Raw genomic sequence first — 10,858 nt, forward strand, 5'->3', positions numbered from 1 at the left:
TGGATACATTTCCATATTAACATTGATATGCCTTTACCATAGCATTTAGTGCAAATTTGATGAAGGAATTGTCTCCAAATAACTCTTAAATACATAATTATCAAATTGTACACCACTAAATGTTAAGATCTTGACTTTATCCATCAATAACCAATCACATTTGTTAAGCAAAAAATTTACTTAGTTATTACACCTTCCCTTTGCAATCATAAGATCAAAGTTGTCTTAAACTTAGGATGCAGAAGTTCTCTCTCTTAGAGTATATCCAAGCATCCACATTTTCTAAATTCCTTACTCTAGGGAGATCACTTTCAAGACTGATCATTCGTATCATAGGTCACACTTTGAACCGAATAAACTTTTAAATTGATCTTTCAAGTAATTCGTAATCAGTCTCAATTATAGAACTTCATATGGCACTTAGAATAGATTTGACATTTTCAAGTCATTTAACCTCAAGTTGCCAATTCCACATTTAGTCCTTTAATCCCTTGGCTCCCTCTTTTTCTATGCATAGCTAAGTTCAAGCTCATCCTTAGAGCAAATTTGTTTACGAACTTCTTACTTCATGACCACACATCAATTACAGTAATCATTGATACTCACTCTCGAGTTAATTCACGTGCTTATATCCATAAACTATAATAGGTCCAATCAATTCTTGAAATCTCATAGTCCCCAAATCTTTTTCTAATTGATAACCACGAGTTCAATTATAACTCCACCAAATGAATAAATTATCACGGCCTATTAGTCTAACTCCAAATTTCTCCATCCTTAATCAGAGGGATACATCATTTCATTAATCTTTTATTAAGAGCATTCGTTTTAAGATTTCTCTAAACTGGCTCGTGTCACGGGTAGCATCTTAAACCTGAACAATGGCCCTACTTATGACCTTTGCATAACATTAACAAGGAGGTGGATTACTGGGAACAGGAGTTCATATAGCTCATTGTCTATGACTTATGCTCCCATAAGATCTATAAGAAGAAATAAAACGAGTCTAAACAACTCCAAATTCTATATGCAGATGCACATATTCTTTTCTATCAAACCTAACTTAACTTAACTTGGGCCACATTGACACTCTAGTTTTTAAAATAACTTTAAAACCAAAAAATCTTATCTTTAAAACCAAAAGCTCTGATACCAATCGAATTGTCACGACTCGGTACTCCTCTCGAGCCCGTGATAACCGCCGCGACGTCCCGGTAGACATTCGTTACCCGAAGTGCCAACCGGAACCCCGCAAGGCTTTAATACCATTTTTCTCATCTCCCCTGTGAGTAATCATCGCCAAACCTCATTTTTAAAGAATTTTAAGCTTTTTCCCTTTCAAAATCGTGAAAAAATAATTTTTGCCTCACAGGGGTGTTTTCGTCATTTTTCCTCGTAATTTTCCGAACCCGACTAAAAATGCAATAGATGAGTGGAAAACACATATTTCATGATTTAAAATAAATTTGAGTGTCTAAAACATTTATTAAAAATGATATTGCAACTATTTGAATAAAATAAAAATATTCAATAAAATATTCTAATTTATTGTAAAACAATATTTTATAGAGTCATCGGTAATTAATTTTTTTTTGTAATGTAAAAGCTAAATAAATTTATATGTACTACAATACAGATAACCGGGATATGAAATTTACTTTACAGTGACTCGTGGGTCTACAAGGAATAAAAGTGCACAAAGCTGACTATAGCCTTCGACGATATCAGCTATCTACACACTATCCTGAGCTTGAAATGGGTGGAAAGGAGGGTGGTGAGATTATATAATCCCAGTGAGTAAACAAATACCATCTAAAATATCTAAAGCCGAGTAAATGGAGACAATTAAAATAAATCATCATACTGTAATTTCATTACCTTTCAACTTATTTCAACCAAATAAACAACTAGGCTTATGATTTCCTGAAAAGCTTGGCTCGTGCCAAAAATCATTCTCATACTCAGTTATCAGGGATGCCTTGATCGAGGGCTATCCCAATCGAGTCTGCCAAAGCTGTTAAAAAGTCATGTACGCATAAATTATGTTTTTATTTTGAAAACATAGCCATTCCTTGGCGTTGGCTGAGTTCACCCTCACGTGGTGGTTTGGCGTGAAGTGAACTCTAAAAGTATTAGCCTCAGGAGTTATCCACCCGCACCTCTCATACTGAGGTAAGATATAATGGGGTTTACCGTACCCCTCTAATAGGCTGGTCCACGAAAACCCGCCCACTGCAGTAAGTTCATCATTATCCCACCAATCAATAAAATTCAATAACATGATATGGCAATTATTGTAATTCATAGCCTTTCAAGGCTAAATACACAGTTCATATATTTCAACATAAATACCAATTCAGCCATTCATGCAAATATTGTCATAAGCCAGTCAATTCAAACCATGAATTTACAACACCTCAAGTGATCTCCAGTTACTCTATTTTCAAAGTCATCATTCAATTTCAAGACAATTTATAAAATCATTTTATTTAAACACATTTTGTTTGTAAAACAAAAAGATTTACCATTTAAACTCAATTTCCATAAAATCCACAAAATCGAATAAAAACCACTCTAGATAATTAAGATGATAGTAAGGTTACTCACTATACTAAGAGTTCGATATACTTCTATTCTTGGTCTTCGGGCACAATCTCTTTACCCTTGTTAGAGGGCTCACCACCTATACATCATACGTGACACGAATTTCAATAAATTGTGTCAATTTATCATAAACTATTTCAGGCTCTCTAAATCTAAATGAATGCATGCGATGGGATGCAAAATGTCCGATTAATCACTTAAATGTGATATTCGACCTAAGTCAAACTATACTCGGTCTAATCGGCTAAAATCTCCAATTTAACTCCAAATCAATTCTTCTCACTTTCTACACTCTAATTATACCTAAATTACCTCAGTGATTGTGAATGAGATTCAATTTATCAGTTTCGGATCAATAATCACACATATCTATATGTTAAGCAAAAATTCAGATTTTCACACCAAAATTTCCCATTTAATTTTTAGCCTCACCAAACATCAAATGTCACCAAAATATCATGAAATATCATCAATTTCAGCCACAATATCCTCCCTAGAAAATTCGGCCAATGATGGGTAATGGGAGAAAATGAATTTTTCTTGTTGGTTTTGTCACGACTCGAAACTCTCATCGAGCTCGTGACAATCGCCGCGTTGTCCCGATCGACACTCATTACCTAGATTGTCAACCGAAACCCCGCAAGGCTTTAATATCAGTTTCTCTTTTCCTCGATGAGCAACCGTTACCAAATATGATGTTCTAAAAGAATTTAAGCTATTTCCAACTGAAATCAATAAAAAAAATTATTTCTGTGTCACAGGGGCATTTTGGTTATTTTTCCTCAAAAGTTTCGAAACCAGTTAAAAATGTAGTATGCAAGTATAAAACACATAATTCATAATCAAAAATAAATTTAAACGTCTAAAACTTTCATTTAAAATGAAATTATAACTATTTGAATATAATAAAGATATAGAATAAAATATTCAATTTTTTCATAAAACAATATTTTTTGAACACTGCGTAAATAATTTTTAAAATGAAAAAGCAAAATAAATTCATATATATTATAATATAAATAACCAAAGTATAAAATTAAATTTGCAGTGACACATGGGCCCACGAATGACTAAAAGTGTCAAAAGAATTGAACTTACATATTTTAAGGATGCCAATCCAATTGTAGTCCTCGATGAAATGAGCTATTTACCGACTATCCTGATGCTTGAAATGGGTGGAAAGGAGGGTGGTGAGATTATAAAATCCCAGTGAGTAAACAGATATCATTTAAAATATCTAAAGGCGAGTAAAAGGAGACTATTAAAATATTTCATCAAACTGTAATTTATCATTTTTCAACTTATTTCAACCAAATGAAATCAATTTATTTAAATCAAGTAATCAGTATGGCTTATGAATTTCTTAAAAAGCTTGGCTCATGCCAAAAATTATTATCATACTCAGTTATCTAGGATACCTTGGCCGAAGGCTATCCCAACTCAGTCCATCAAGGCTATTAGAAAGTCATGTACGCATAAAACATGTTTTTATTTTGAAAATATAGCCGTTTCTTGACGTTGGCCGAGCTCACCTTCACGTGGTGGTTTGGCATGAAGTGAACTCTAAAATCATATCTCGGGAGTTACCCTACTCGCCTCTCCAACCGAGGTAAAATATAACGGGATTTACCGTGCCTCTCTAATAGGCTAGTCCACGGAAACCAGCCTACTGCAATAAGCTAAACCCACCATATAATAAAATTTTGATTGCATGACAAGGCTAATATATTACTACCCAGCCTGCAAAGGTAAAATAAAACAATTCATACAATTCATAAAGCACAACCCAGCTAGTCATGCCAAAACAATAATATAAGCCATCAATTCAATTTTAAATTTACAACATATCAGTGGTCTCCAATTACTCTATTTTCAAAATCATCATTCAGTTTCCAAAACAATTTAAAAAATCTTTTTATTGAAACTCATTTTTGTTTATAAAACCTAAAATTTGCCATTTAACTCATTTTCATAAAATTTCACCAAAATCGAATTAAAACATACTTTAGATAATTAAAATGATAATAAGGTTACTCATAGTACTAGGAGTTCGATATACTCCTATTCTCGGTCTTCGGGCACAATCTCTTTACCCTTGTTAGAGAGCTCACCACCTATACATCATACGTGACACGAATTGCAATAAATTGTGTCAATTTATCATAAACTATTTCAAGCTCTCTAAATATAAATGAATGCATGGGATGCAAAATGTCTGATTAATCACTTAAATGTAATATTCAACCTAAGTCACACTATACTCGGCCTAATCAGCTAAAATCTCCAACTTAACTCCAAATCAATTCCTCTCACTTTCTACACTCCAATTATACCTAAATTACCTCAGTAACTTTGAATGAGATTCAATTTATCAGTCCCGGATCAATAATCACACATGTCTATACGTTAAGCAAAAATTCAGATTTTCATACCAAAATTTTCCATTTAATTTCTTGACTCACCAAATATCAAATATCACAAAAATATCATAAAATATCATCAATTTTAGCCACAATATCCTCCCTAGAAAATTCGACCAATGATGGGTAATGGGAGAAAATGGTATTTTTTCTTGTTGGTTTGTTTCCAGACATGATAAACTAACTAAAAACACTAACATAAACTTAGAATCAAATCAATCCAACTTCATTCTCTCTCCATACCCATTCCAACCAGCCATGAATTCACCATGAAAACATGAAATCTAACCATGAAAAATGAAAAAGAAAGCATGGGTAGTGTAAATCACAAGTCAAAATCAAGAAATTTTACCTTTATTAGCTTAATCCCTTGAAATCCCACACTTTTTCTTCAATTTTCCCACCTAGGGTTCTTGTTTTTTTCTTTTCCTCCTTTGTTCTTCTTTGGCCGGCCATATGAATGAGAAATGGGCTGATTTTGTGTTAATTTTAAAGCTAAATATTTAATGGTTATAAATATCCCATGTGTCACCATTTCATTGGTCCATTTGTATTTCTTAACTATTAAGCTTTCTCTCTCCACCATATAAATTCCTTCAATTATCCATGATAAAATTGGGTAAAATCCATGTGCTGGACAAGTGTTCTGGTGGTTGAAAATTACAATTTTGCCCTTGCGATGGCAAAATTACCATTTTACCCCTATACTCCGAAAAATACCTAGATCACCATTTTTCACTTCTCAACCTCAAATCATACTCCAACAAGTCAAATATGATCAAAATCCTAAAAAAAAAATTCCCATTTTGTCATCGAGTGGCAAAATTATCATTTTACCCCTGGATAGTGAAATTTTCGGTTTGACTCCAAATTGATCCTCGAACTCCAAATCACCATATTAAACCATTCTGGGACTTTAAAATTCTTATTTTCATCTTAAATTCTCTATTTGATCTAATTCGAGACTTAAATCAACTTTGTTGTACCTTTAGGTACAATACCGACTTTTGTAAATTTTTCGAGACTCTCCTAGCATGCAAACATGCTATCCATCACATGTATGTCATGACAAATATTTTACAGAGTCAGGCTTGACATCTTTTCCCCCACTTGGATCAACCATATGATCCTTCTTCATGACTGATTTCGACATCTAGCTAAATATTAATATTTTAATATTATTTTATTAATAAAATATTATTTTATTCTAAAAATTTTATCTTGTCTCTTTGGTTCCCAAAGTTCCTTATTATGCCTCAATTCGCATCTGACCAACTTTATTTATCACCATATCAAAGTACGAGGTATTTCAGGTTTGTTTCTAGACATGATAAACTAACTAAAAACACTAACATAACTTAGAATCAAATCAATCCAACTTCATTCTCTCTCCATAACCATTCCAACCAGCTATGATTTCACCATGAAAACATGAAATTTAACCATGGAAAATGAAAAAGAAAGCATGGGTAGTGTAAATCACAAGTCAAAATCAAGAAATTTTACCTTTATTAGCTTAATCCCTTGAAATCCCACACTTTTTCTTCAATTTTCCCATCTAGGGTTCTTGTTTTTTTCCTTTCCTCCTTTGTTCTTCTTTGGCCAGCCATATCAATGAGAAATGGGCTGATTTTGTATTAATTTTAAAGCTAAATATTTAATGGTTATAAATATGCCATGTGTCACCATTTCATTAGTCCATTTTTATTTCTTAACTATTAAGCTTTCTCTGTCAAACCCGGTTCTATAAAATAATTACGACGTCATTTACATGCTCAATAGAATGTTTGCACGTTTAAGAAGTTCGAAGAATCGTTAAAAGACGATATTGCCCCTAATGGTACCATTAAGTCGATTAAGCCTCGAACTAGTTCAAATAGGAAATTTCAGGTGAAATTAAGAGTTTCACAGTTCAGGGATGACTCAAAATGGTAATTCAGAGTTTGAGGATCAATTTGGAGTCAAACCGAAATTTTCACTATCTAGGAGTAAAATGGTCATTTGCCACTTGAGGACAAAATGAAAATTTTGAGAAAATATTTTTTTGGCCCCATTTAACTTATTGGAGTATGATTTGAGTATTGGAGTATAATTTGAGTGTTTGGTAGTGAAAAAGTTTAATTCCGATGATTTTTGGAGTGTAGGGGAAAAATCGTAATTTTTCCACTAACGGACACAATTTGAGATTTTGAGAGAATTTAGATCAAATTTGAAAAATTGGAGAATGGTATGAGTATAAGGGATGAAAAATATGCCTATGGGCAATTTTTCAGTTTTAGGGGTAAAAATGTAATTTTTAACTTTTACGGGGAATAAAAGTGTAAATTTCAAAAATTACTCCACCAAGACTTTGGATAAGTCTGAGAATTTTATCTAAGCTATGGATATGTGGGACAAGTGTATGGTGAAAATTTGGAAATAAATGGATTGCTAGAATTTAAGAAATTAATAAAACAAAAAAAATAAATAAAATAATATTATATTATTTTAGCCTTTAAAAATGTTAAAATTCCAGAATTCTCATCTTCTTCAGCTGTCCAAACCAGGAGAGAAAAAGGAGGAAAAGAAATAAGAACCCGAGCTGAAAATTTTGGGGAAAATCAAGAGAAATCAAGAAATCAAGCATTAAAAAGGTAAATTTCATTGATTTTCCTTGTGATTTTCACTACCCATGCATTTTTTTCTCATTTCCATGCAAAATTAGAAAGTGGGTATGGACACCCATGCTGGCCAAACCTCCATGGATGAGTTTTGAGCTTGAGTTTTGGTTGATTTTAATTGAATTAAGTGATTTTAGTTAGGTTATATTGAAATATAGCAAAAATAAGCTAGAGAAATAATTTTCTCCCATTGAAACCCATTATGCCGAATTTTCTAGGGGAATATTGGCTGCTGATCTTGATGTTTATTTGAGGAATTATGATGAATAATGATGAATTATGAGCCTAGAAAAATAATGGGAATTTTCGGAGCAAAAATATGAATTTTTACCCACTAGGGGTATTTTCCTAATTTGCTACCGGGATTGATAATTTGCACCACACTGAGGAACATTAAGTCAATTTGGGTGCAATTGAGGTATAGAAATTGAAAAAAATTAATTTGGAGTTTAAACAGACGCGTATATCGATTTATCGGGTAAAACGTCGAAATAGGCTAACATCTCGTTTAGGCAAAATTTAGACATTTTGCACTTCATGTCATGCATTAGTAGTATAAATTAGTTTATTTTGGTTTAGTACCAAAGTAGTAAACCTCTTAATTGTACAATTTGTCAAGGTGGCGAATCCTCTAGCAAGGGCAAAGAAATCGCACTCGAGAAGTAATAGTTGAAGTACCCGAATTTAGTTTTCAGAAACTGAGTGAACTTATTATCGTCTTAATTATCTAGAGTAGTTTTATACAATTGTGTGATTTTATGAAAAATGAGTTTAAATGGTAAATTGCTATGTTTTAAGAGAAATTGTGATTTTATAAAATGATTTTCTAAATTTTTTGAAAAATTGAATACTGGTTTTGAAAATAGAGTAATTGGAGACTGCATGCTTGTGTTATAAATTTATGGTTTTAAATTGAATGGCTTATGACAATAAATGAGCATGAATGGCTAAATTGATTTTGGTGTTAAAATTATTTGTATTGTGTATTCAACCTTGAGAGGCTAGGTTGCGATAAATTGCCATGTCTTGCAGTAAAAAGATTTTATAAATTAGGTGATAGATAAAAGATTAGCTACTACAGTAGTGGGGGGTTCCGTGGGCTAGCCTATTAGAGGGGCACGGTAAACTCCTTTATATTCTCACCTCGGTCGTAGCGGCGCGTAGGGTATCTCTTGAGGTGGGCTTTTTGAGTGCACTTCACGTGGACCACCGCGTGAGAGTGAGACTCAGCCAACACCAAGGAACGGCTATGTTTCAAAATAAAAATATGATTTATGTGAAATATGAATTTTTAACAGCCTTGGCGGACTCGATTGGATACCCCTGGTCCAGGTGTCACCGAGTACAGGATTTGGCATAAGCCAAGTTTTGAGTAATTCACGAGCCATATTGATTATTTGGTTGAAATGAATATTCGTGATGTGAAAAATTTGTGGAAGTTAATTATTTTTTAATTGTCTCCATTTACTCGACTTTAGATAGTTTAGATGGTGTCTGTTTACTCACTAGGATTTTATAATCTCACCACCCTCAATTCCCCACATTTTAGGTTCGGGATAGCCGGTAGATAGCCGATTGCATCAAGAACTTCAGTTAGCCTTGCATTGTCAAAATTATAGGTCCACAGACTCGCATCTTATTAGTTAGTTGGGGGCCCACGTGTCATTGTAAAAGTAATTTTATACTTTAGTTATTTGATTTAAAATATGTTTGAACATATTTAGCTTTTACACCATGTTTTTGACGAGTTTCGGTATTATCGAAGAAAAATGATGAAAATACCCCTGTGAGTCAGAAAATAATATTTTATTGTTTTGATTTGGAAACGACTTATGATTTTTTTGAAATGCAAGATTTAATAACTATTGCTCACCGGGGAGATGCGGAAGCTAATGCTAAGCCTTACGGGTTTTCGATCGACATTTGGGGTAATGAGTGCCATCGGGACGTCGCGATGGTTGTCACGGGCCCGATGGGAGTTTCGGGTCGTGACAATTAAAGTGGTATCAGAGCAAAGGGAAAGATAACCCTATTTCTGGGAACTCTCGCATATGATATGTGGCGAAGTATGACTCTCCGCCCAGGAGCTTGGAAGATGAGGGAAGGGACTGCTCCTGGTGCGTCTCGGAGTGAAGTGCACCTCTTGCCGAGTGCTCTGATAGGTACCCTTTGATGCCACCAGTGTCCCAAGTGGGTGGAAGAATTAAATTGGTATTAGAGCATGGTTTAAAGATCAGAGATTTTGATTTTAAAGCTTTGGATTTTAAAGTTTTTGGTTTTAAAGTTGTTTTAAGAAATCCACACTGACACTGCATGGCCCAAGTTAAGTTAAGTTAAGTTAGTTAAGTTAAGTCAGGTTAGGTAGAATAGAATACGTGCATCTGCATATAGAATTTGGAGTTGTTTAGACTTGTTTGTTTTTTCTTATAGATCTTATGGGATCTATAGGAACTCCTGATCCTAGTAATCCACTTCCTTGTTAATGTCATGCAAAGGTCATAAGTAGGGCCATTATTCGGGTTTAAGATGCCACCCGTGCCACGAGCCAGTGTTGGAGAGATCTTAAAACGAATGCTCCTAATGAAAGATTAATGAAATGATATATCCCTTCGATTATGGATAGAGAAATTTGGAATTGGACAAATAGGCCGTGATAATTTATTCATTTGGTGGAGTGTATAAATTAAGCATTGAGGTAAGAGTAAATTCATACATATGTGCATGAAGATAAGAACACTATGTTAATTAAGCGTGTTATGCCCATATAAAAGTGGTGTTGATTTCAATTAAACGATTGTGAGATTTTAAAAATTGATTGGATCTATTATAGTTCATGGATATAAGCACGTGAACTAACTCGAGAGTGAGTACTAATGATTACTATAATTGATGTGTGGTCATGAAGTAAGAAGTTAGTAAACAAATTTGCTCTAAGGATGAGCTTGAACTTTGTTATGCATAGTAAGGAGGAGCCAAGGGATTAAAGGACTAGATGTGGAATTGGCAACTTGAGGTTAAATGACTTGAAAATGTCGAATCTAGTCTAAGTGCCATATGAAGTTCTATAATTGAGATTGATATACGAATTACTTGAAAGATCAATTTAAAAGTTTATTCGGTTCAAAGTGTGGCCTATAATACAAATGATCAGTCTTAAAGGTGATCTCCTCAGAG

The sequence above is a fragment of the Theobroma cacao genome, unplaced genomic scaffold, assembly GCF_000208745.1.
Source record: "Theobroma cacao cultivar B97-61/B2 unplaced genomic scaffold, Criollo_cocoa_genome_V2, whole genome shotgun sequence".
Taxonomy (NCBI): domain Eukaryota; kingdom Viridiplantae; phylum Streptophyta; class Magnoliopsida; order Malvales; family Malvaceae; genus Theobroma; species Theobroma cacao.